We start from the raw sequence: 26,612 nt of genomic DNA, 5'->3' as shown, positions 1-26,612 counted from the left end.
CCCCCCATTCCTCCCTTCCCCCTCCCCACTGAAAACCCTCTGTGTGATGTTCATTTCTCTGATTCTGTTCCTGTTCTGGCTGTTTGCTTAGTTTTTGTTTTCATTGTTTTTCTTTCTTTTAATTTTTTAGGTTTATTTGTTGATTGTTGTGAGTTTGTTGTCATTTTACTGTTAATATTTTTTATCTTCCTTTTCTTAGATAAAGAAATCCTTTTCTTTTAACATTTTATATAATAAGGGCTTGGTGATGATGAACTCCTTCAACTTGACCTTATCTGGGAAGTACTTTATCTGCCCTTCCATTCTAAATGATAGCTGTGCTGGATAGAGGCTTTTTTAAAAAAATTACTTTATTGTTGTTCAATTATAGTTGTCTGCATTTTCTCCCCACCCATCCCCCCAATCCCAGCCAACTCACCTCCCATCCTTGCCTCCACTCTCCCCCTTGGTTTTGTCCATGTGTCCTTTATAGTAGTTCCTGAAAACCCTTCTCTCCATTGTCCCCTCCCCCTTCCCCTCTGGCTGTTGTTAGATTGTTCTTAATTTCAGTGACTCTGGTTATATTTTGTTTGCTTTTTTCTTTTGTTGATTATGTTGCAGTTAAAGGTGAGATCATATGGTATTTCCCTCACCACCTGGCTTATTTCACTTAGCATAATGCTCTCCAGTTCCATCCATGCTGTTGCAAAGGGTATAAACTCCTTCTTTCTCTCTGCTGTGTAGAATTCCATTGGGTAAATGTACCATAGTTTTTTGATCCACTCATTTGCTGATGGGCACTTAGGTTGCTTTCAGTACTTGGCTACTGTAAATTGTGCTGCTATGAACATTGGGGTGCCCAGGTTCTTTTGGATTGATGGTTCAGGGCTCTTAGGGTATAATCCTAGCAGTGGAATTGCTGGGTCAAAAGGCAGTTCCACTTTTAGTTTTTTGAGAAAATTCCATATTGTGTTCCATAGTGGCTGCATCAGTCTGCATTCTCACCAGCAGTGCACCAGGGTTCCCTATGGATATAGTAATCTCGGATGTAGGTCCTTTCATACCTTCAAATACTTCCTTCCAGCCCCTTCTTGCCTGGAAGGTTTCTTTTGAGAAATCAGCTGACAGTCTGATGGGAACTCCTTTATAGGTGACTGTCCCCTTATCTCTTACTGCTTTTAAGATTCTCTTTTTGTCTTTAATCTTGGGTAACTCAATGATGATGTGCCTGGGTGTGTGTTCTTTGGGTCCAACTTCATTGGACTCTCTGGGCTTCCTGGACTTCCTGGAAGTCTATTTCTTTTTTATTTTTTTTTTTGAGTTCTTGTTTCTTCATTCTGTTTCAGTTGAATGTTTATTTTATTCTTTAGTTCCAAATACCAAAGAAATGCCAAGTGATTAAACCAAAGGTGTTGGTGTTGGAATGGCATAGGGCAGGTAATTCAAGTGATTTTCAAAGAAAATACTAGTTAATACTAGGCACCTTTTAAGGTTAAGAATGAGAAGAACTTAGGGGAAGGGTTGACATCAGAAATTCAACACAAACAATAGTCTCAGCCCTAGAGTTCCTCATCTTCACCTAGGCTCATTTTAAGACTGCAGGAACTTAAAAGAGTGACCCATCTTGGAGGGAGTGATACAGGTTCGAAAATGACTTCGGCAACTGACTTGCCTAGGTAGAATCCTTAGACATCACATCTGCTATAATAACTGCAATTCGAATGACAGCCTTAGAATTTATGTCCTATGAGAAGGAGGACATCTGGTGGCTGCTAAGTCTTGTGAATATTCAGTATTTGAACACTTCTGCAGCCACAGTGCTTATGAGCATTGTTTCTAAGAAAAGTTTGCTATACTACATGCTAAATTTCAAAGCGTTTTACATGAAATAGCTGTCAATGTTCAGGTAAATCTAAGTGATGATTTTAAGCTACATTTCTTAAAGTAATCAGTAACTATTAAGTAAGTTAGTAATAATGTAAGATTATTTGGTTGTAGTTTTATTGTTAAGTTTTTGCATAATAGAAGTTCAGGGACAAGAGTTATCAATAAGTATGCTGCTGTTTTGAAGTACTATCTAATATTAGAGTATTTATTCATTTAACTGAAACTTACTGAGCATTTAATGTTTTTGGCACTCTAGGCTCTAGGGATATAGCAGTGAAGAAGCCAGAGTCTTTGCCTCAATGAAGTTTACATTTGGTGGCTATGGGGTAGAGAGACAGGGACTCAAAAGTAAAGTCAGTATACAATGTGTCAGTTGGTAATAAGTCATTTGGAAAATAATAGAGTAGCATATGAAGAAAAGGAGTGCTGTTACAAGTTGGGGGTCTGCCTGTTTCCTATAGGCAGTCAGGGGAGTCCTCTAATAAATCGATTTGTGAACAAAAAGACCTGGCACAAGTGAGGGTGCAAGCTCTGTGGGTACCTGGCAGAAGAGTGTTCCACAGAGAACAATGGTTGCGAAGGATCTGAGGTAGAATCATGCTTTAGTGTATTCAGAAACAGCAGGGGAAGCCAGTATGGCTGAAATAGAGTGCAGAGGGGAAGAGTTGTAAAGTATTAATACATGACATTAGTAGTGGAGCAGGAAGGAAGGGCAAGCAATACAAAGTATTTAGGACCTTGTAGGCCAGGCCACTAAAAAGTCTTTGATTTTTACTTTCAGGGAAATGGGGTGCTATACAAGATTTTGTCAGGAAAAATTATGAATTACTTTGAAATGGGCAAAAAATGATGAGTAGGTGTTCTGTCTTGTTCATCCATTGAATTTATCTCTGCCCCATTTTCTTTGAGTTAATCTTGCAGTTTTGTAATTTGTAGAAAGCTTAAAAAGGCACATGAGTCACATCCATAGAAGTGCAAATAAATTGTGTCCAGTGGAATGCAATTGATTATTGCCCTGTGAATAAGAACTGTTTTGCATCTATTTGTAAATTCATTTCAGAATTCCTTATTCTCTATATAGGTGTGGTTCTTGGAACTCTCCTTTTGAACTAGTTGTAGCATCTTAATGGTTCCCTCATTAATTAATGAGTTAAATAATATCTTTGACATGTGTTCATTTGACCATGTTTCTAACAGTCATGATTTTTACCACTAAAAATATGTGCAGTCCCGTAACACTTTTTAACTACTCTGGTTGCTCTGTTGAGAAAAGGCCGGAGGAGGACAGGAGCAGAGGCGGAGCCTTCAGTCAGTCAGAAGGCTGTTGCACAGTTCAGAAAAGGAGTGACGGGAGCTTGAACCTGAGAAGCAGTGGTGGGGATGGTAAGCAGCTGGTGAACTGGGCTATATTTTTAAGAGATCTGTAAGGATTTATAGATTAGAGATGGGATGTGAGAGTGAGGTGTAATGGGTGACTGGAAGGTTTTTGAGATATTAATCTCAGTAATGTTTACAAATAATTCTTTATCTATTTTTGTGATGATAATTTTTATTTTTCATTCTTAAGAATTTAGTTTGACAAGAAATGTAATAAGATCATGGCTCTTTTCTCATGCAGTATTTTCTGTAATGGTTATAAGTACAATATATAATTCCTGTATTGGAAACATCAGTAACAGTTATGAGTCTGGGTTCTGGCAAGAAACAGTAGTGTCTTAAAACTAACAGTGTTAATAGAAAATAATTTAATGAAGGGATCATTTACAGAGTTTAGGCAGGTTAAAGGAAACCGGCAAGCAGTGATGACCAGGCTAGCTAGTAACAGTAGGAGCTGTTACCACCTCAGTTGGTCTGAAAGGGACTGAGGAGAGGGGGTGATCACCTGAACCAGCAAGAGCTGTAGGTATAGGAGAGGGTTGTCTGGTAGGATCCATCAGTGAAGGAGCTTCAGTAAGGGATGGAGCCATAGCCAGCCTGGTCTGCTGGTGCCCGTGCAAGTCAGGCTCCTAGGAAGGCTCTGGAGGAGACCAAATGGAAAATACCCAGCATTACAAGTAATTTTATAAACTATCATAAAACAAAAACAAACATAAAACCAAGTAAACAAATAAACACAACATAAAAACAAACAAGCAAGCAAACAAACTGATGTACCTGAACTTTAAAATGAAGAAAAGAAAGAACATAATTTTTTAGTAGTAAAAAGTTATATTGTAAAAACTCAGCTGGGTAGGTTTTAATGACATGGAACAGAAGTCTTATAGCTAAAATCAGTCATAAAAGTTTTTAAATCAAGTTAAGTTTTTTACTTTAGACCCACAAGGTTATAAAAATCCTGTCTCTCTTTTATGTGTTTTAATTTAATCTAATTTTAAAAACTTTATACAACTATTACTTTCTATTTCTAAGTATTTAAAAGCTTTTTGGTTGTGTCTTTCCCTTTGTTCTTTTTAATGCAAAGTCTTTGAAATTTAGTTTGGTCCCTGAAATTTACTCCAGTTGAAATAAAGCCTAAGTCTCCTCATCCAGTTTCTTAACCAGTAGTGGACTCTAGTGAACTCAACATTTAAGGGGAACTCAGTGCTTTGTTAGATAGGTAGATGTCTGTTTTATTGTCACAGATGTCTATGGTTTGGTCCAACTTCTGTTTTAGGAACAAGCAAGTCAAGTTATTCCATAAAACAGAGAAATTTGAAGACAGCTGACTGTTCAATCCTGCTCTTTTTTAATGCTCAATATTTTTTTCTCCAAAGTAACTTTGTATTGTTTCTGCAATCTTACCTTAATAATTAGACACCTTATGTGGTTCGCTTTGAGTCCCTCTGTTCCTTAGGCTTCTGTGACACTGCTGGGGATTTTCTTCCTGCTTCTTGGACAGTGCCCATTCAGTTTCCTTTGTGGGCTTCTCTTCCTCTGTAGTTCCTTTAAATGTTGGTGTTTACAAGTTCCTGTAGGTTTTACTTTTCTTCTCATTGGGCAATTGCATCTTGTCCTGTGCCTTGCATCTATCTGTAAGCTGATGACTCTCAGGTCCATATCTCCAACTCAGATCTTTGCCCCACCTCTGTAATTATATTTTAGTTTGCCTGTTGACCACTTTCACCTGTGTATCTTACAGGTACCACAGTACATTCAAAACTGAGTTTATATGCTTCTCTAAACCTTGTGTCCGTCTGTCCCCCTAGCTCAGAAAGTGTGCATCACCTAAAAGGAGATTGTGGAAATGTTCCTTGACTCCTGCTCTTCTTCCCAGTCTAGTTAATATTGGCTGTTATTAATACCAGTGATTTCTAAATATTGCTCTAATCCATCCTCTTCATCTTCATTTTTCATTACTGTAGTTAGGATACTCCCCACTGTTATCCCTACAAGAGCCTTCAAACCTAACAACCATAGGAGGTAGGACATGGTGGTGGTGTTTTTAACTTTCCTATGAGGAAACTCAGATTCAGAAAGGTTAGATAAGAACTCAGACCTCTCTAACCCTGAAGCTCCTGATATTTCCACTATGCACTATTTGACTGTATTCATTGATCCAAGAGATATTTTCCAATTTTATTCACAAAAATTTGGGTGTATCAGTCAGTGACACATCATAGTTTAATTGGCTACTTGTATACTTTAGTGGTCCATAAACTATTAGCCTTAAAATCAGCTGTTTCTCAGCTTTGATGAAAAACAGTATATATATCTCCATTAGTATTCAAAATAATAACAACAATAATATAGTGGCTTCCATACCTGTGGATTACTATTTGGGTAAGCCTCCATTTTCTTAAGCACAGCCAAGAACTGGAAAGTAAGCAAAGAAATTAAAATTGTCGTTATGAAGCTCATAAAGTAAAGATTATGGTCTTTAACATAGAGTATGTTGTCTCTGAGTATAGGGCTTTATTTTGCAACTAATTTTAATAGGCTGTGGTATCTGATTACAGAGTCTATAAGGAGTCAAAAGAGTAAACTAAAAATAAAAACAAACAAAAACACACATGCATGTTTATTAAGTGACAGTTCTGGGACCTGCTGTACTGACAGCTGAGAATGAAGGTAACCAACAAACTAAGAATTAAAATCTGCTTTTAAAAAACAACGTAAAGCCCAGACTGGCCCCATAACCTGATTTCACTGGAAGTAAACAGCCTGATGACACACACAAATCACCCAGATTACAGCTTGGAAAAGATTCTTTATCAAAATACAGTCTGTCTGATTCCATTTTTGGTACTTTTTAAAAAAAGATTTTATTTATTTATCTTTAGACAGGGAGGGAAGGAGAGAGGGAGAGAAAAACCAATGTATAGTTGCCTCTTGTGCATTCCCTGCCGGGAACTAGCCTGCAACCCAGGCACGTGCCCTGAACTGGGAATCAAACCGTGATCCTCCGGCTTGCAGGCCCTCGTTCAATCCACTAAGCTACACCAGCCAGGGTGGCACATTTTTTTAAGGACAAAATGTATTTTATTTTCTCATTTTGATTGGGGAACATTTGTTGTTGATTAATTTTCCCCTCTCATGGCTTAATGAAGTTTCCTAGAACATATTTTGTCCTGAAAATATCAGGGGGGGAAACAACAAAGAAGAACTTTTTTTGATACTTGTCAAACACCTGAAATAGGATTTGTGCCTGTAGTAATCCCAGTGGTGTCTAGACCCTGATCTTTCTACCCCTGTTGTTCAGTGGCACTGGAGTGCTGTTTTTAGGCCTGAGGGCTATCTATGGACTTGGGTATAGGTTGTTAGAAGGTGTTAGAGAAGAAAGACATAAGTAGAGGAGAGAAACTTAAAGAACAGACTGTGTGGCACTGAGGACTGTTTCTAGAAGCTCTCAGTGGGCAGTTGTGCACCAGATGGCCAACTGCATTATTTTTGTTTGGAATAAACCCAGCCTATGTAAATCCATAAATTCTTAGCATTGGGGGGGGGCTTTCAGGACATTCCCCTAAGACATATGAATTCTGAGAATAACTTTGCTGACTGCAAGCACCTTCAGCCTAAGAGTGGATGTTAAGTTCTGTGCGTTGGCAGATTGCCAGAATTTACTAATTAGGTTTTGCCTACTTAAATTCTCCCAGCAGTTTCCCTTGGCCACACTCTGCCCTAACCTGTTTTGTATGCAGTATGCCTTTGGGGTCTGCTTAGACATTTATAGCATTTCTTTCTAAAGAGGCCTTTAATAAAATACTGATTTGTATATTCTTTAGCTAATAACTTGTTGATTAAAAAGCAATTCACACTCAATAGAAAATGTAAGTAGAAAAATGCCTTTCATATTATCACCAAGTGAACCAGTGTTTAACATTTTAGTATGTTTTGGTGTACTAAAATTTTGGTGTACATAAATTTTCCCCTGAATTTATGTATTTTGTGTAGAAGAAAGATAAGTGTGAAGGCAATTTTTCTTTTTAATAAGAATCCTCTCAAATTTGGTACTGATCACTAATAGTAATTTTTTTAATAATTTTTTTCAGAACAATTTTAGAGTCATAGAAAAAGTAGAAGGCTACTACAGAGATTCTTAATTACCTAATGTTAACCATACACAATGGTGATATATTTGTCAAAACTAAGAAATTAACTGTGGTATGATACTACTAGGTAAACCATGGGCTGTATTTGGATTTTGCCAGTTTTTCCATAAGGTTCCTTTTGTGTTCCAGGATCTAGTTCAGAATACCATATTGCACCATGGCCTTTTTTTTCTGTTTAACTTCATACCGTGAACATCTTTTTGGTCATTGAATATTCTTTAAACAATTCTTATTAGTGGCCTCATAAAAGTACATTAAAGGGAGAGATGCACTCTGATGTAAATATTTCTGGTTAACTTTTGAGGAGGCATTTTGTGAGGGTAGGAAGTGTTAAAAAATACACACATGCATTGAACATTTTTATTAGTGGTATATTTGAATCAGGTGAGTTTGCTAGATTGTAACAATTGCTAATGCATTGCTCTAAAAGTAGAAAATAAATAATCAGTACTTTTTTGAGAATATGTGTAAGAGCATTTTAAATTGAATGAAATGTGGAAACTGATGAGCTCTTTGTGAATTAATTTGTTTTGAGGGTTACAGTTTCTTGGCATTTGTCTTATTTTGTGTAGGTTGTGTGTATTAACAAACAGTTAATGTTTAGGCTTTTAATATGAGTCTAGTGAGGAGCATGATAACCGTGAATTTGGAAATGCAGATTTATGGTATATTCTGCTTATACACTTGCATATTTGGTTTTGAAAATCACCCTTTTAAACTTTTTTGTTATCTTTAATTGTTTAGTTAGTTCTAGGTTAAGCATATTATATAAAAAGTCAAGATGCCTAGAGATTTTCTTGCCTGTCTTGTATTGTCTTGTTGATTGTTATTGAGTAAGTTGAAGTTTAAAGTCACTGTGACTGGAATTTAGTGCTTTGTTGTTTTAAAGAATAAAGCCATGAAGCCAACTGTTTCCTGAGAACTGTGAGGTAGCATACTAAAGAAAATACTGTAAAATTCATTCTTGGGGTTGACTGTTGTTCAGTTTAGTAAAAGCTCAAAGTTAAATACTACCTTAGTATTCAGTCCTTGCCAGTGAACTAGTGTCTAATAGTAAATTTATAAACTAGAGATTTATTATGAGGGTTAAGTAATCATTTGTTAATTTGACACAATTATATGAATTAATATACAGAAATAATAACTGAGTCAGATACAAATGGGATTCTGACATACAGTACTTACAGAAAATTGAATGCACTGTCCTTGTAAGACCAAATGTATTCATCGCAGTTTTCAGAATCAATGATCAGTGCTTTCTGGAGAACTCCTGTACTTTCTTCTGCTGTCTTAGACAGTCACTTCTCTCATTGGGGTGCAGTCTGTGCAGTTAGCGGCAAGAGCTCCATGATCTGTCACACAGAATGTTCATCACTTTGATGTTGCTGGAGGATAGTATTTGATTTCCTTGTAATACTTTTAGACTGCAACATAAAGCACTGAAATAAGAGTTTCTTTGAGAGTTCCCAAGGCTGATGATTTTTTTTTTCTGTGATTGAAGGTTCTGGGAACTTTGCCATTGGCACTGATTACATTATTGAATTAGCTAAGGCGGGGTGACTCATCTGCTGGGTTCACACATCTGTAGGTGTATTTTTTATATCTTGGGGCAGAGATTATGGGCATGCTGACTTAATTGTGTAAATTTCATCACCAGGGTTTCTGGGTATAAGTATGTTCCAAGGCTATAGATGACTCTAGGATTGAATTAAGGCAGAGATGTATTTTATATAATTTTCCATTTTAGCTTTCTTTCGTTTTAGCAAGCCATTTTAGTACCATTTTAACAGTGCAAACACTGGTAACAGTACAAACAACCAAGTACACATAGTTGCACATTAATAGATCGATAGATGGTATTTAAAGATACAGATACAGCCCTGTCCAGGTGGCCCAGTTGGTTGGAGTGTTGTCCCATACCCCCCCCCAAAAAAAAAACAGGGTTGCAGGTCCCATGCCTGGCAGGGGGCTTGTTAAGGAGGCAATTAATTGATGTTTCTCTCTCTCCCTCTCTCACTTCCCCTCTCCCTTTCCCGCCTGCCTCCCTTCCTCTCTAAAATCAATGAGCATATCCTCCAGTGAGGATCTTTTAAATAGCTAGACATGATACAGATACTGAATCNCCCCCCCCCAAAAAAAAAACAGGGTTGCAGGTCCCATGCCTGGCAGGGGGCTTGTTAAGGAGGCAATTAATTGATGTTTCTCTCTCTCCCTCTCTCACTTCCCCTCTCCCTCTCCCTTTCCCGCCTGCCTCCCTTCCTCTCTAAAATCAATGAGCATATCCTCCAGTGAGGATCTTTTAAATAGCTAGACATGATACAGATACTGAATCTTTTATTTCTGTTTCTAAACGTCAAAATGCGTAATTGAAAATGACTTTGTCAAATTCAATGTGAAATATGAAGTTAAAGTGGATGACTTTCTCCAGGTCTGGAAGGGATATCTGGGTTTATGTCATCATTCTGTAGTGGTACTGCAGGTGCAGGGGCTATTGGGAGAGTGTTATAGATGGATGCTGTTAGTATTATGTCATACTTTGGTCAACATAGGTAATCAAACACCATTAGGTGTTGGACGTTTTTGTGTGTACTCTAGATTTTCTGCCTCTATGAGAAAGCATTTGGTAGGACATTAGTGGTGTCTTTAAGATTATAAAGGAAAATGTGAACTGCCGTCAGTAGTGCAAACTGGCTCTTCATGAAATGGTATGGACCTACCTCCTGGCCCATCTCCTAATGTTCTCCCATGCATTACCTACATTTCAGTTATAAGGAAGTACTTACTGCTTCTGGAACGGGCCATGTTCTTTCACACTTTTGTGTGTTTCCATGCAGTCTTCTTGATCTGGATTGCCCTTGCCCTAGCAAACTCCAGTCTCTCTTTCAGGACTTGGCTTAGAGGTCACCTCTCCCAGGAAGCCTCTCTTGTCACTTTTTCTGCTCCGAGTTGAGTGTTGTGATAGCACTAGTGCCTGGGTCAGCAACTGTGCCATGTGTTGATTTTCTTGACTGCCTCCTTCACTAAAGAGTAAGCTCCTTGGAATCAAGGAATGTGTATCTTTATTTCTAGTATTTAACTCAGTGCCTGGCAAACAGAGTTAGTGCTCAGAAAATACTTGTTCAGTGCTTCAATGTGTAGATGAATAAATGAATGAACTAATTTCTTATCCTCTCCTTAATATTCATAGCTTTTACAAATCATTTTATCTCTAAGTAGCCTTTTTGTTATTTCAACAACTATGTCTGAAATAAAGAATTGTCACTTTATTAATATTTTAGATTTATCCATGGGAAAATGATTGATGGCAGTTTAAATACATGTGTGCATGTGATTAATCTCTGTTGATCATCCTGGTTTTAACTTGTCTTTTACAGAGAAAACAGACATGAGAGGAGTCTCGTTTAAATTACAGTACAAGGAATTTAGATTAGACAAAGAGTTTCCAGAAAATAAAGTACCAGATATTGAAGTGATTTGTAAGTAATGTAATTGATTTTTTGTTGTTTTTGTTTTTGGAGAGTTAAAGAAGTGTGATGTGAATAAAGGGTTATGAATTGTGAACTGGTTCACAAATATTGTCCTTAGTAGAATAAAAAACCTACAGAAAGAAAAATTTATTTAGTACTATTCAAATGCAATCATATTTATAGATAGATGCATAAAAGTAGTTAGATGCTTTTTTGGTTTTGTGTGTACATTTGTTCTCGAAATTATCAGCTAACAGGGAAACTATGCAGGTTGCAGGTGTCCTTACCTTTCCAGAATGTCTCTGGTTTGGATGACTAGCAGAATATACAGAGAAATCTCCCTCCTTAGCTTTTCTTAAAAATTATTTTTCTTTAGAATAACATAAATACAATGAAAAATCCTTAGCAGTGTTTCAAATAATCTGAAAACTAATGTGTATCAATAAAAAAAGACATACTCAATAGTTTATGAATAACACGGCAAGACCACTGACACAAAGATCAGGTTTTTGAATGTCATTCTCTTGATTTTTTTAATGTAATTAAATATGGCAGTTGGCTATGCCCAAAATTTAGAGTTATATTACTAAACTTCTAACTATAGATATTCTGTCCTGGCTATATTTGAACAGAACTTCTGTGGTATGGGCCAAATTCACCCTTAGTGCTAGTGAACTGAAAGAGCAAATATACCTTTCTGAGCACCAAATTTATAATCACACTTATGAATAGAGTTCAGTGTTCTCTTTGCTTGTCGGTCTGCAAGAATCATATTGGAATAATTTAGGATAGTTTTACTAAATTTATTAATGTAGCTCTTGTTATGAAGATGGTGCTTAAGTTTTAGGAATCTGTGCTTATAGTGCAAAAGAATTCTTTGTGATTCAAGAGACAGATTTTACTGATAGTGATAATATAATAATACCTTGTCTTTTTAAACACTGTACATTTTTCTAAATGTCATCATAGCCCAAAATTATTTTGTTGTTTTCACAACACTTAGGTGAAATGGGTGTCCTAATTTTATAAATGAAGACATGAGGGATGGAAAGGTTGACCAACTGCCAAAGGCATAGAACATTGTTTTAAGATAAATCATCATTATTAGTTCAATAGCTAATGTTTACTAAGTACTTACTATGTGCTAGGTGCTATTTAAAGCTTTTTACATGTATTAATTATTAAGAGTCAGATCTAGATTTAATTCTGCCTCTTCCTCTTATCAGCTGTTGACCTTGGAAAAGCTACCTAATCTCTTCAAGGCTTGGTTTCCTCATTTGGAACATGGAAATAATGGTAGTGCCTACCTCCTAGGGTGACTGCATGGATTGAGATAATCCAAATAAATGTGTGTCTGTCACACAGTTAAAGCTTTAAAATCAGGTTACTGTTGAAAAAATAAGGTGCTAGTAGATAGTATTTCATATAATTTTTAGCTTCTTGATTATTAAAATCATATTCTTGAGTATAAAATAGTAAATGCTGCTATATGTTAACTATTTTATAGAAAAACACCCATGTTACAATTACAATAGGATCATAGTTCCATTTAGAAGCTATTGCTACCTTTTCCCTTTCGCTATTTCCCGGTCACCTTTTGGTTCTAAGCCTTCTCCTAGTGGGAAGAAACTGCAGTGAGTTAAGCAGTCATGGAGAGTATATAAGGTATCTGTGTTCCAAAAGCAGGGCAGGACACATGCAGTCCACTGCGTTGTGTTCATTCCAGAAGTATTGTGGTGTATCAGTTATTTGGAAACCCAAACGTGTTTTCTTGTAGAAACTGTCCTTTTATTTTTTAAAAAAATTTTAAAATTTAATTATTGTTCAAGTACAGTTTTCTGTCTTTTACTCCCATCCCAGCCCCCCCCCCCGCAGTGCTCCCCATCTCCCTTCTATTTCTGCCCCCCTTAGTTGTTGTCCATGTGTCCTTTATACTAGTTCTTGTAAATCCTTCCCCCCTTTCCCCTGAAATTCCCTCCCCTGTCCCCTCTGTCCCCCTGTTCTGAGAAACTGTCCTTTTAAATAAGGCAGATACACTCTTTTAATCCCAGTTACAACTAATGTGCTAGATAGTTGCACCTAAAAACAAGCAAAAACTCCACAATACTTTGGCAGTGTCAATAATCAAGGTATTTAAAACAATAAAACAATATATATTGATCCTCACAAAGAGGTCCGGAGAGGACTCTGGGAAGACAATGCAGTATGAAGCATCAGGATATGTATCTGTCCACCTAGATAGCAATTGCACTGCCAGAATCTGATATGATTATTTTATAGCTCTGTGGTTATTGAACATTTATTTGCAGCTTCTAGGAGAAAAGGCTTAGATGTAAAATTGCACCTAATTTTAGTCAGTTTCAGCTTTTAACACAGTAGCATGTACTATCACCCCTGGACATCTTACACACAGCCTGTAGGATCCATGAGAGGACAAAAGGACCCTCTTCTCCAAATATCAGGGATCTGTTCTTGGATCACTGATTGCTACTTTTGGTAACAGAGGTGTAGTGGAAGAGGTGGGCAACCATTGATGTTGCACCTCCCCATTTTGCAAGCACCTTCCCCTTCAGCTGAAATGATTTCTAGGATATTTAAAGGGCTACCACCCCCCCTGCCTCATTCATTTTTCTCCTTTTCCCCTTTTGGGGAGTCTGAAATAAAAAGACTCACATTCAGAAACAATTGCATATAAAGGAAAATTTAGAAGGCGCAACTGTCAAAAGGCTCAGAAGAGACCTGAGAACACTCTAGGTTTGTACCTCAGACTAACGGCTGGAACAGAGACAGCCTACAACAGTAAAAAAAATAAAACTAAAATAATACAGCGAACATTGGGGAAAGGGGAAACTCTTGAGTTCAGCACTTACACCATTATTAGAGTCATATGTCCAGTTTTAAACAATAAAAAAAAATCACAAAACATGCTTAGAAATAAAAAAGTATAGCTCATTCGAAGGGGGGAAATCAGTATAAAGTGCTCCTGAAAAAGACTCGATGGCAGATATATTACACAAAGACTTTAAAACAACTGTCTTAAAGATAGAGACTAAAGGAAGATGTGGAAAAGTCAAGAAAATGATGTATAAATAAAGGAAATATCAACAAAGAGATAGAAAACATAAAAAGGAACCAAATAGAAACTCTGGATTTGAAAAGTACAATAATTAAAATTTAAAAATTGGTAAAAGGATTCAAAGTCCGTTATAAGCAGGCAGAACAGAGAATCAACAAAGTTGAAGCTAGGACAACAGAAATTATCAAGGCTGAGAAACAGAAAGAAAACAGATTGAAGAAAAATGGACAGAGCCTAAGGGATCTGTGGGACATCTTCGAGTAAACTAACATACATATTGTGGGAGTACTAGAAGGGGAACAGAGAGAAAGGGGCAGAGAGAGTATTTGATGAGACACGTGAGTATAAACATCCAAGGAGCTCATTGTACTTCAGGTACACCCAAAGAGATAGACACCAAGACACATTATAGTCCAATTCCCAGAAGCCAAAGGCAGGAATCTGGAAAGCAGCAAGAGAGAAGCAAATTATCGTTGTATTGTACATACAAGGGGTCCTTAGTAAGATTAGTACCAAATTGCTCATCAAAAATTTTGGAGGCTAGATGGCAATGGACATATACATTGAAAATGTTAAAAGACTGGGGGAAAAACCCAACAACCAGTAACAACCACCAATAAAACACCTGTCAACCAAACAATCCTATATTTGAAAAACTGTCCTTCAAAAATGAGGGAGAAATAAAGACATTCCCAGATTAACAAGAGCAATGGGAGTTTATTACCACCAGATCTGCCCTGTAAGAAATGCACTCCCTAAGAAAGAGAAGCCTGCAAGATAAAACAGAAGGACATTAGACAGTAACCTGAAGCCCTGTGGAGAAGTAAAAGCTTCTAAAGGTAAATACAAGGGAATTTTAAATGCTAGTACTATTATAACAAAGATTTGTAACTGCATTTTTTGTTCTCTGATTTAGCATTTAAGAGACTAATACATTTGAAGAAAAACTAACTTATCTAAAAGCTAGTATTTAAACTGTAGTTTTTCACTATTTCTTTTCTATATAATTTAAGAGACAGATATTTTAAAAAAATTCTTTGTTTTGGGATACTCTGTATAAAGGTGTAGTTTTGTGACATCAAAAATTGGAAGGAGTGAGGGCAAAGCTATAAAGATGCAGTTTTTGTATGTTAATGATATTAAGCCGGTATAAATTCAAATTGGACTGTTATAACTCCAGAATGTGAAATGTAATCCCCATGGTAACCACAAAGAAAATAGCTATAGAAAATACACAAGAGGAAATGAAAGACAAAAAAGCTTAAGGAAGCTTACAGAAGACAAATAGCAAAACAACAAATAAGTCCTTCCTTATAGTAATTACTTTAAATGTAGATATATTAAATTCTCCAATCAGAAGACCGATTTGCAGAATGTATAAATACCTGATTTGCCTATATGCTGTCTACAAAAGATTCACTTGAGAACTAGACACTAGTAGATTGAAAGGAAAAATATAGAAAAAGATATGTGCAAAAAGTAACCAAGAGAGGAAAAGGGTGACTATATTAATATAAGACAAGAAAGACTTCTAAAAAGTTATGAGATGATGAACATTATACAGAATATTTATAAACTATTTGGTAGAGCAAGAAAATAGAACAAGTATAAATATTCATGTGCCTAATGACAGGTCATCAAAATATACAAAGCTAAAAATGACAAGTAAAGGGAGAAATAGTTCTATAATAATAGTTGGAGACTTTAATACTCTACTCACAATAATAGATGGCTAACCAGACAGAACACTCTACCCAGCAGTGACAGCATAAACATTTTTTCAGTACACATGAGACATTTTCCAGGACAGACCATATGTTAGGCCACGAATTAAGTTCATAGCCTTTAAAAGGTAGCCATCTTACAAATACAAAGTATCTTATATCCAGCTGTAAGGGGATGAAGTTAGAAATCAACAACAGAAGAAAAACTAGAAAATTCACAAAATTGTGAATGTTAAATAACGCACTTTTAAACAACCAGTGTATCAAACATGAGATCACAGGGGGAATCTATGCAGCCAGAAGTTGGTTCTTTGAAAAATTCAACAAAGCTGGCAGATTTTGGCTAGATGAATTATGAAAAAGAGAGGGAAGACTCAAATTACTTAAATGAGAAATGAAAGTGGGATATTGCTAATGATTCTGCCAAAATAAAAAGGATTATATAACTGTGAACAATTATACACCAACAAATTAAATAACCTAGATAATAAATAAAAATTCCTAGAAACACCAAGCATACCAAGACTGAATCACAAAGAATTAGAAAATCTGAGTAGACCTATAACTAGTAAAGAGATTGAATCAGTAATCGAAAATCTCCTGACAAGAAAAGCCCTGGCTTCATTGATGAATTCTGCCAAACATTTAAAGAACTAATATCAATCTTCAGACTTTCCCAAAATATTGAAGATGAGGGGACACTTTCTAATTCATTCTGTAAAGTCAGCATTACCCTGATACCAAAGTGAGACAAAGACAGTACGAGAAAACTACAGACCAGTATTTCTTATGAACACTGATTCACAAATCCTCAACGAAATACTGACAAACTGAATGAATTCAGTCACACATTAAAAGCATTATACACCATGACAAAGTACGATTTGTTCTCAGAATACAAGGATGTATAACACTCAAAAGCCAGTCAGTATAATAAACCACATTAACAAAAGGAAGATTAAAAAAACTCATTATTATCTCAATTGGTGCAGAAAAACATTTGACAAAATTTAATACTTTTTCATCATAAAAACACTAAAAAGCTAAAAGTAGAAGGAAACTACCTTGACATTATAAAAGCCATACATGAAAATCTACAGTGAACATCGTACTCAATTGTGCAGGACTGAAAGCTTTTCCTCTTAGATCAGGAAGAAGACAGGGATACCCACTTTGACCACTTTTATTCAACATAGCCCTGGATGTTCTAGCCAGAGCAATTAGGCAAGAAAAAGAAATAGAAGGCATCTAAACTGGAAAGGAGTAAGTAAAAGAATCTTTGTTTGCAGATGATAAGGTCTTATATTTAGAATACCCTGAAGATCCCCTTTAAGTACAAAAAAGTGCTTAAAGCCAATAAATGAATTCATCAGGAAATCAGGATACAAATTCGATATGCAAAAATTAGTTGTATTTCCATATGCAGTGAACAATCTGAGAAGGAAATTACAGAAACCATTTTATATACAGCAACATAAAAAAGAATAATATACTGAGGAATTACATAAACCAAGGAGATAAAAGACTTATACAAATGGAAACTATAAAATGTTGCTAGAAGAAATTAAAAATAAAACACTGTTCATTAGAAGGATTAAAAGGTGTAATAATGTTGAAATGCTGTCCAAAGAGATGTACAGATTCAGTGCAATTCCTAACAAAAGCCCAATGATTTAAAAAAAAAATATATATATATATAGAAAAACCCATCCTAAAATTAATATGGAATCTAAAGGAACTCCAGATAGCCAAAACAATCTTGAAAAAGAAGAACAAAACTGGACAACATAAACTTCTGATTTCAAAACTTACTACAAAGCTACAACAATCAAAACTGTGTGATGCTGGCATAAAGAAGGGAGAACCCAGAAATAATAAATGGCCAAAACCCTCATGGTCAAATTAAGTTATGACAAGGATGTGAAGAAAATTGAATGGGGAAAGGGCAGTCTTTTTAAAAAATGGTGCTGAGAAAACTGATTGTCCACATGCAAAAGAATGAACTTTGACACTTAGCACCATATGGGAAAATTAACTCAAAGTGATTCAAAGACATAAATATCAGGCATAAAACAATAAAGTTCTTAGGAGATAATACAGGACAAAACCTTCACAAAATTGGATTTAGCCTGCTATCTTGTAAATGACACTAAAAAACACAAGCAACAAAGGCACAAGGAGACAGATTGGACTTTCTCAAAAACAAAAAAATATATATATCAAGAGAGGTGGCTCAGTTGGTTAGAGCATTGCCCTATTCACCAAGGTTGTGGTTGGATCCCTGATCAGAGCACATCTGAGAATGTACCAATGAATGCATAAGTAAGTAGACCATCAAATCGATGTTTCTCTCTCTCCCTTTCTCTCTAAAATCAATAAAAATGAAAAATTTAAAAAGACACTATTAATAGAGTGAAGAGTGCAACCCACAGAATGGGAGAAAATACTTGCAAATTATTAATTTGAATAAGGCAAATGGTCAGTGTATATAAAGAACTTCTAAAATTTAACCACAGAAAAACAACCTGGTTCAAAAATGAGCCACGGTCTTGAATAGGCACTTCTTTAGAGAAGATAAGCAAATGGCTAATAAGCACATGTAAAGATGCTAAACATCAGTAATCATTAGGAAATGCAAATCAAAACTACAATGAGATACCACCTCACACCTGTTAGTATGGCTGATACCAGAAACAGAAACAAAGTTAGCAAGAAATTGGAACCCTTGTACATTGCTGGTGAAAATGGAAATTGTGTAGTCACTGCCAAAATCAGTATGATGGTTTCTCAGAATATTGTCAGTAGAGTTACCATATGGTCTCATAATAGAACTAGATACCCAGAATCAATACTACTACTGAGTCTATATCCAAGAGAATTGAAAAGAGTCTCCAAGACATACTTTGTATATCTGTTTGTAACATTATTCACAGTAGCTAAAAGGTGGATGAATGTTCAATAGATGAATAGACAAGCAAAATTTGGTGTGTGTGTGTATATATATATGTGTGTGTGTGTATATATATATATATATATATATATATATATATAATGAAATATAATTCAGCCTTGAAAAGGAAAAATTCTGACATGTGCTACAACACAAATGAACTCTATAAGGATGTTAAGCTAAGTTAAATAAAGCAAGCACAAAAAGATAAATACTGTATGAGCTCACTCACATGAGGGTACCCAGAGCATACCACTTATGCAAACAAAGTAGAACTGTGGTTGCCAGGATCTGGGAAGAGGGGAAGTGAGTTTTTTAATGGGTAGAGTTTAAGTTCTGCAAGATGAAGTAGTTTTGGATGTTGGTTGCACAACGATACTGAATCTATTTACAGTACTGAAATATATAACTTAAAAGTGGGAAGATGGCAAATTTTCTGTTGTGTGCATTATACCACAATAAAAAAATTGGACAAAGGGAAAAAAAGAGGCCTGATGGTGGGGCAGAATAAAAGTTTGCAGAGATTCTAGTGGAGGCTTTTTAATATTTTCAAGGGCTTATAGATTGGTACAGTGATTCTTTAATTTAATGTTTCATTTCAAGAATTAGGACTTTTACTTGGTAGAGTGGTATAGACAGATCACTCTCATCTCTTTCATTGTATTGACTGTGATTAAAGTCACTTCAGGATGGAGCTCATGGGATGCTTCTAAGTGGAGTGAATAAAGAGAGGAAGAGGTTTTCTGAGTCGATTGGCTAACCTTAGAGAGATGGACAAGTAGAATCTGTATTTGTATGAAAGCAATGAGTTATAGTAGAATTAACTGGACAGTTTTACAAGCCAGAGACAAAGCACAATGTGTGTTTAGTTCCTGGAGAAAAGGGTGTGCTAAGGAAGAGGCACTGGGTGGCTGCCCGCCCTAATGTGGGGTGTAGCAGCACCTTATGAGGGGAATGAGCGAACAACTGCTAAGCTGCTGATTTTATATACAGGTTTGAAATGTTTGAGTATGGGTTCATGGCTTTGGAAATTCATTTTGGATATCAGTCATACTTGTTAACTCTAATTAATATATAGATTAAAGTGAGACTGTTCACTAAACCTCTAACATAATGCCTCACGTAGTGTAGCAGTAAATTTTAGTGCCCATGTTTGAGGGAGTTTAATTTTTTTTTCTGTGCTGTAAAATATGAATAAATGGACCAGAAAGTTTTCAAAAGTATATTGAAATCTCTTGAAACTTTAGATTGTACCAATTGCTATAACTTACGAGTGGATTGTCCTGTGAGTCTATGGCATGTTTGTTCATGTGGACTGTTCAGTGATGACTGGCTCCCTTTTTGGCTCGGGCGGTGGGGGGGGGGGGGTCTTACAGAATAGGGAGATACAGAGGGGACATTCTACAGAGAGTTGGCTCTTTGTGGGGGGGGTGATGGTGAGGTTTAGGAAAAGTGACAGAAGGTGGAAATTTAGCCTGACACTGGCTAAAACAGCTTTTAGAGCTGGAAGGGAATCTTGGGTGATTTAGTCTAGCTTCCCATTTTGTGGCTGAGGAGAAGTATAGGGAAGCCATAGCTGTAGTGGAGAAATCACGATCACTGGCTTCTAAAGGTGCTGCTATCCAAACACCATAGAACTCACTATTGCATTTTTATTCTTTCTGTTGAAAAGGCCATGTTAATAATAACATCTACATATCATTAATTTTTAATAAATAATTTTTAATCAAATTTTAGACAATGGAGTTTAAATAGATAATTTCAACTAACAGTGCTGCTAGAAGTCTCATAAGGACAATTATTATTTTAAAAGAAGTAAAATTCTCATAATTTTTTTTTAGGTTAAGTCATGAAACAAAGAAAACATGGTATTTTGAAGTATGATTAAACTCCTGATGCTGCAGAGGCTAAGAATATTAATGGCCAGATCTAGGTAAGTTGAATTTTACCTTCAAAAAAAATTGTTAAGTCCACAAATTATATTTTTTAAGTAAGAGATTTTGATAATATTCTTTAATTTTAATTTTTCAATAGCAGTTCACACTCAATATTATTTTATATTAGTTTCAAGTGTACAGCATATTGGTTAGACAATCATAGACTTTATAAAGTGTTCCTCCTGATATTTCCAGTACCCAACTGGCACCATACCTAGTTATTACAATATTATCTACTGTATTCCCTGTGCTGTACTTTACATCCCCATGACTGTTTTGTAACTACCAATCTGTGCTTCTTCGCTCCTTCACTTCTTTCCCCCAGCCCCTCTCTCCCCTCTGGCAATCACTAGTCCACTGTCTGTGTCTGTGAGTCTGTTTCAATTTTGTTTGTTTATTTTGGTCTTTAGATTCTATGTATAAGTGAATCAAATAATATTTGTCTTTCTCTGATTGACTTATTTCACTGAGCATAATACCCTCTAGATCCATCCTTGCTGTTACAAATGGTAAGATTTCATTCTTTTTTATGGCTAATATTTCATTGTATATACATACCACAGCTTTTTAAAACTGACTTGTCTGTTGATGGACACTTGAGTTGCTTACATACCTTGGCTACCATAAGTAATGCTGCAGTGAACATGGGGTGCATACATTCTTTTGTGTTAGTGATTTAGGTTTAGGATAAATCTTTGGGTTTAGGTTTATCCTAAACATTATTCACAGTAGCTAAAAGGTGGATGAATGTTCAATAGATGAAGAGACAAGCAAAATTTGGTGTGTGTGTGTATGTATATATATATGTGTGTGTGTGTGTGTGTGTGTGTGTGTGTGTGTGTGTGTATATATAATGAAATATAATTCAGCCTTGAAAAGGAAAAATTCTGACATGTGCTACAACATAAATGAACTCTATAAGGACGTTAAGCTGAGTTAAATAAAGCAAGCACAAAAAGATAAATACTGTATGAGCTTATAACTGTATGAGCAAGCACAAAAAGATAAATACTGTTTGAGCTTAAACCTTTTTTAGGTTTATCCTAAACCTAAATCACTTTTTTTTTCTTTTATCCTAAACCTAAATCACTAACTTAGGTAGGTTCTGAGGTTTGGATAAAACCCCAGAATTGGAATCACTGGGTCAGAAGGCAGTTCCATTTTTAGTTTTTTGAGAAAGCTGTATACTGTTTTCCATAATGGCATTACTAGTCTGCATTCCCAGGCACAAGGGTTCCCTTCTCTACACATCCTCATTAGCACCTGTTGTTTGTTAATTTATTCATGATAGCCATTCCTTTTTTTTTTCTTTTCTGATGATAGCCATTCTGACAGGTGTGAGGTGACATCTCATTGTGGTTTTCATATGCATTTCTCTGACCATTAGTGATGTTAAGCATCTTTTCATATGTCTATTGACCATCTGTATGTCCTCTTTGTAGACATGTCTCTTCATTCCTCTGCCCATTTTTTAACTGGATTGTTTGATTTTTTGTTGTTGAGTAGTTTGAGTAAGTCATCAAAGAAGACATGCTATTATTTTGGATATAGCCCCTTAGTGAGATGTATTATGTTCTCCAATGTAATGGGTTGTCTTTTTAGTTTTGTTAATAGTTCCCTTTGCTGTGCAAAAACTAGTTTGATGTAGTCCCATTTATTTTTTCTTCTGTTTCCCTTGCCTAAGAAGATGTATTGGAAAAAATGTTGCTAAGAGAAGTGTTTGAAATTTTACTTCCTATAGAATTTCTTCTAGAATTTTTATGGCTTTAAGTCTTACATTGAAGTTTTTAATCCATTTTGAGTTTATTTTTGTATATGGTGTAAGGTTTCATTTTTTTCACATATCTGTCTGATTACTCAGCACCATTTATTGAATAGACTATCTTTACCCCATTGTATGTTTTTCCTTCCTTTGTCAAATATTAATTGACAATACAGTCGTGGGTTTATTTCTGGGAGTTATTTTTTTAAAATATTTTATTTATGCATTTTTAGAGAGAGGGAAAAGGAGAGACAAAGAGAGGGAGAGAAATATCAATCAGTTGCCTCTTGTATCTGGACTGGGAACTGATCCTGCAACCTAGGCATGTGCTCTGACCCGGAATTGAACTGGCGACCTTTCCGTTTGCAAGACGACACCCAATGAACTGAGCCACTCCAGTCTGGGCTATTTCTGGACTTTCTATTGTGTTCCAGTGCTCTATATGTCTGTGTTTATGCCAGTGCCATGCTGTTTTGATTACTATGACCTTGCATAGTTTGATATTAGGTAGTATGATACCTTCAAATATGTTCTTTCTCAGTAGTGCAGAGGCTTTTCAGGGTTTTTTTTTTTTTTTTGTGGTTCTAGATAAATTTCCAAATTATTGGTCCTAATTCCGTGTTATTTTGAGGAATTTTGCTCAATGTATATAGATTGTTTTGGGTGGTACGGACATTTTAATGATGTTAATCCTTTCTATGCAAGAACATGGTATATGCTTCCATTTATTTGTGTCTTTAGATTCTTTCTTCAGTGTCTTATAATTTTTCAAATACATGTCTTTTACCTCCTTGTTTAAATGTATTCCTAGGTATTATTGACTATTGATACAATGTAAATGGAATTTCTTTTTAGTTTCACTTTTTAATAGTTTATTATTATTGGTATATAAAAATGCAACCAATTTCTGAATATTAATTTTATATCCTGCTACTTTTCTGAATTCATTTATCAGTTCTAGTAGTTTGGTGGAATCTTTAAGAGTTCTGTATATACAATATCATGTCATCTGCCAGTAATGACAGTTCTACTTCCTTTTCATTTTGGATGTCATTTATTTCTTTGTGTCTAATTGCTGTGACAGGGGTTTCCAGTGCTGTGTTCAGTAAGAGTGGTGAAAGCAGGTATCCTTGTCTTGTTTTCTACCTTAACAGAAATGCTTTTAGTTTATCCACATTGAGTCTGATGTTGGTTGTATGTTATATATGGCTTTTAATGCATTGAGGTATGTTCTTTCTACTCCCACTTTGCAGAGAGATTTTTACCATTAATCAGTACTGAATTTTGTTCAAATGCTTTTTTCTGCATCTATTGATATCAACATGTGGTTTTTATCCTTTATTTTGTTTGTGTGGTGTACCACATTAATTGATTGGCAGGTAGTATTCCAACCTTATATCCCCGGAAGAAATTCCACTCTTCTCATGGTGTGGGATCTTTTTTGTGTATTGCTGGAATAGGTTTGCTAGTACTTTGTTGAGGTTATTTGCATCTGTATTCATCAGGGATATTGGCCTATGATTTTCTTTCTTTGTAGTGTCTTTATCTGGTTTTGGAATTAGGATAATGCAGGACTCACAAAATGAGCTTGGGAGTCTTCCCTCCTCTTGAAATTCTTGGAATAGTTTGAGAATGAATGGCGTTAGTTCTTTTTTTAGTATTTGGTAAAATTCTCCTGTGAAGGCCTCCAGTCTCCAGGACTTGTGTTTGCTGGGGGTTTTTTGATTACGGCTTTGATATCATTAAGTTGTAATTGCTGTGTTCCAATTTTCTGATTTTTCTTGATTCAATTTTGAACAATTGTATATTTCTAGGAGTTTATTTTTTCCAGATTGTCCAATTAGTTTGTAATATTTTCTTATATTTCTTTGTGTTTCTTTGTGGTTTCAGTTGTTACTTCTTTCATTTCTGACTTTATTCATTTGGGTCCTCTCTCTTTTTTTCTTGATGAGTCTGGTTAAAGGTGTATCAATCTTGTTTACCTTTTCAAAGAATCTACTCTTGGTTTCATTGATCTTTTGTACTGTTTTTTAGTCTCTATTTTGTTTATTTCCACTCTGATCTTTATTACTTTCTTCTTTCTACTCACTTTGGGCTTTTTTGTCCTTTTTCTAGTTGTTAGGTATAAGGTTAGATTGTTTATTTAGATTTTTCTTGCTTCTTGAGGTAGTCCTGTATTGCTATGAATTTCTCTCTTAGGACTGCTTTTTCTATGTCCCACAGAATTTAGGTAGTTGTGTGTTTATTTTCATTTGTCTCAGGGTAACTTGATTTTTTCCTCACTTTCATTTTTAGGCCATTCATTCTTTAATGACATGTTATTTCGCCACCATGTGTTTGTGTGTGTGTTTATGAGTTTTTTTCTTGTAATTGATTTCCAGTTTTATGCCATTGTGGTTGGAGAAGATGCTTGATATGATCTCCATCTAATTTCTTGAGATTTGTTTTGTGTCCTAACATGTCTATTTTAGAAAGTGTTCTGTGTGCACTTGAAAAGAATGAATATATACCTTGCTGCCTTGGGGTGAAATGCTCAAAAATTATCAATTAAAAAATCTGGTCTAATGTGTCATTTAAGGTTGCTGTTTTCTTGTTGAGTTTTTGTCTGGAAAATCTATCCATTGATGTCAGTGGGGGTTAAAATTTCCTACTAAGACTATATTAATGTCAGTCTCTTACTTAATACTGTTTTCTTGAATGCAATCATTTTGCCTGTTGATTTGCTCTCACCTTCCACCCTCAAAAGATAAGGGCAAATGGCTTTAATTCAACTATGATAGTGTTTACTAATTTAAAATATTCAACAAACTGTTGCAATATTGATCCTCCCAAACTGTTCCTCCCTTTTGTTCTTGAATGTACCCTAGTTAATTTCTTTAGTTGCTTTCTTAAGGGAACATAAGTCTATTTGTGTTTATGCTGAATTATGAACTTGGCATCATGAGATGATGATGTCACATGGTTTCTCATGAAGTGTTTATAGTAATAGTGCGCACTATTAGGTCTTACATAACTCAGATGTGGTCCCCAAATATTAGTCTGGTGGTCATAAGTTAAGAATATCTAATATCTTGCCTTTCTTCTTGCCTAGGAATTAGTGGATCAGGAAGAGGAGCTAGAGATACGGACGAAAACTACACATTTTAAAAAAGTCCTCTTTTATGTTGAAAATTGAACACAAGTGCCTATTGTTTCAGCTAATTTAGTTTCTTGCTCATAAGCCTTTTCTTCAACCCCACTGAAGCCTCCTGTTCTTTTTTGCCTGCATTTTCTCCCATTGTGTCAGCCTTCTTCTTTTCTGACCAGACAGGATGATCCATCACTTCAGAAGCTCTCCCCAACCCCCTACCCCTCGGTATTGTCCATATCCTTTAATTTTCTCGTCCTCTTACCCTCTGATCCGGGGTTGTTGAACTTTCTCCCCTCCGGACTGCTGAGCACAGCTAGACAAACTGCATAGCTTTGCAGCCTCTCTGAGCTCTCAGCACAGCCTCCTTAATAATCCTGCAGTCTGTCTTGGCAGCTCCTCAGCGAATAATCCTTTCATTCTCTTCATTCTGCACACTTGCTTTCTATTTTGCAAAGGAAATTGAGGATGACAGATGTTGATCTTCTTCGGCTTCTCCACTGTGCTCCATACATCCTTGTTTTCTTCCCTTTCCCCTCAGAGGATGAGGCATTTCTCTTCCTCTGGTCCGATGTCTCAGTCTGGACCCTGGAACTCATCTTTAGTCTTTCTCTCTTCCTCGATCAATGCTTTGTTCCCTTTCTCTTTTCTGTGTTTTTTTCCTATATTTTAAAACCTTTTCTGACTTACTGATTACAAACCTGCATGAGTGTCATCTTAAAACAGTAAGTAACTCAAGCATCATATTTTCTTCTGAAACCCTGTCTGTTCATATCCTAGCGCTATACTCTACTTTTTCAGGGTGTTCTAGAAAGAGGAGTTTCCGTTCTCTGGGGGCAACTTCCTTATCTTTCATCTGCTCGGTGCAGTTTGGCTTCTGCCTCTGCTGCTCTAAGGATGGATCTCTCTCTCCTGATACTGTTTTTTCTAAATTTGTACTGTTTTGATCTTTTTATTTTTCTTTACTTGCTTCTCTCTACTCAGTGCTTATGTATTTATATAACTCAGGATTTCAACCTTGGACCACTTTTTATACTGTCCTTGAGCAGGGTCTTCTGTTTTGTATCTTAAAAAAAAGATTTTATTTATTTATTTATTTTTAGAGAGGGGAAGGGAGGGAGAAAGAGAGGGAGAGAAACATCAGTGTGTGGTTGTCTCTCGTACATCCCCTCCTG

General features: G+C 35.8%; 1 protein-coding gene across 4 annotated transcripts in view; it reads left to right on the top strand.

Moving 5' to 3' along the window:
• The window catches only part of FRS2 (fibroblast growth factor receptor substrate 2), a 106,695-nt gene that overhangs the window by 66,368 nt on the left and 13,715 nt on the right, over positions 1 to 26,612 (top strand). For all 4 annotated transcript variants that reach the window (XM_037049468.1, XM_037049466.1, XM_037049469.1 and 1 more), the window contains 2 exons: positions 10,769 to 10,870; positions 20,453 to 20,544. The gene's annotated coding sequence lies outside the window, so the exon portion shown is untranslated. The remainder of the gene's footprint in view (positions 1 to 10,768; positions 10,871 to 20,452; positions 20,545 to 26,612) is intronic.

The sequence above is a fragment of the Sturnira hondurensis genome, unplaced genomic scaffold (assembly GCF_014824575.4).
Source record: "Sturnira hondurensis isolate 20B ecotype Veracruz unplaced genomic scaffold, ASM1482457v3 Scaffold0006496, whole genome shotgun sequence".
In the NCBI taxonomy this organism is placed as follows: Eukaryota; Metazoa; Chordata; class Mammalia; order Chiroptera; family Phyllostomidae; genus Sturnira; species Sturnira hondurensis.
This window is presented reverse-complemented; position numbering and strand designations above follow the sequence as displayed.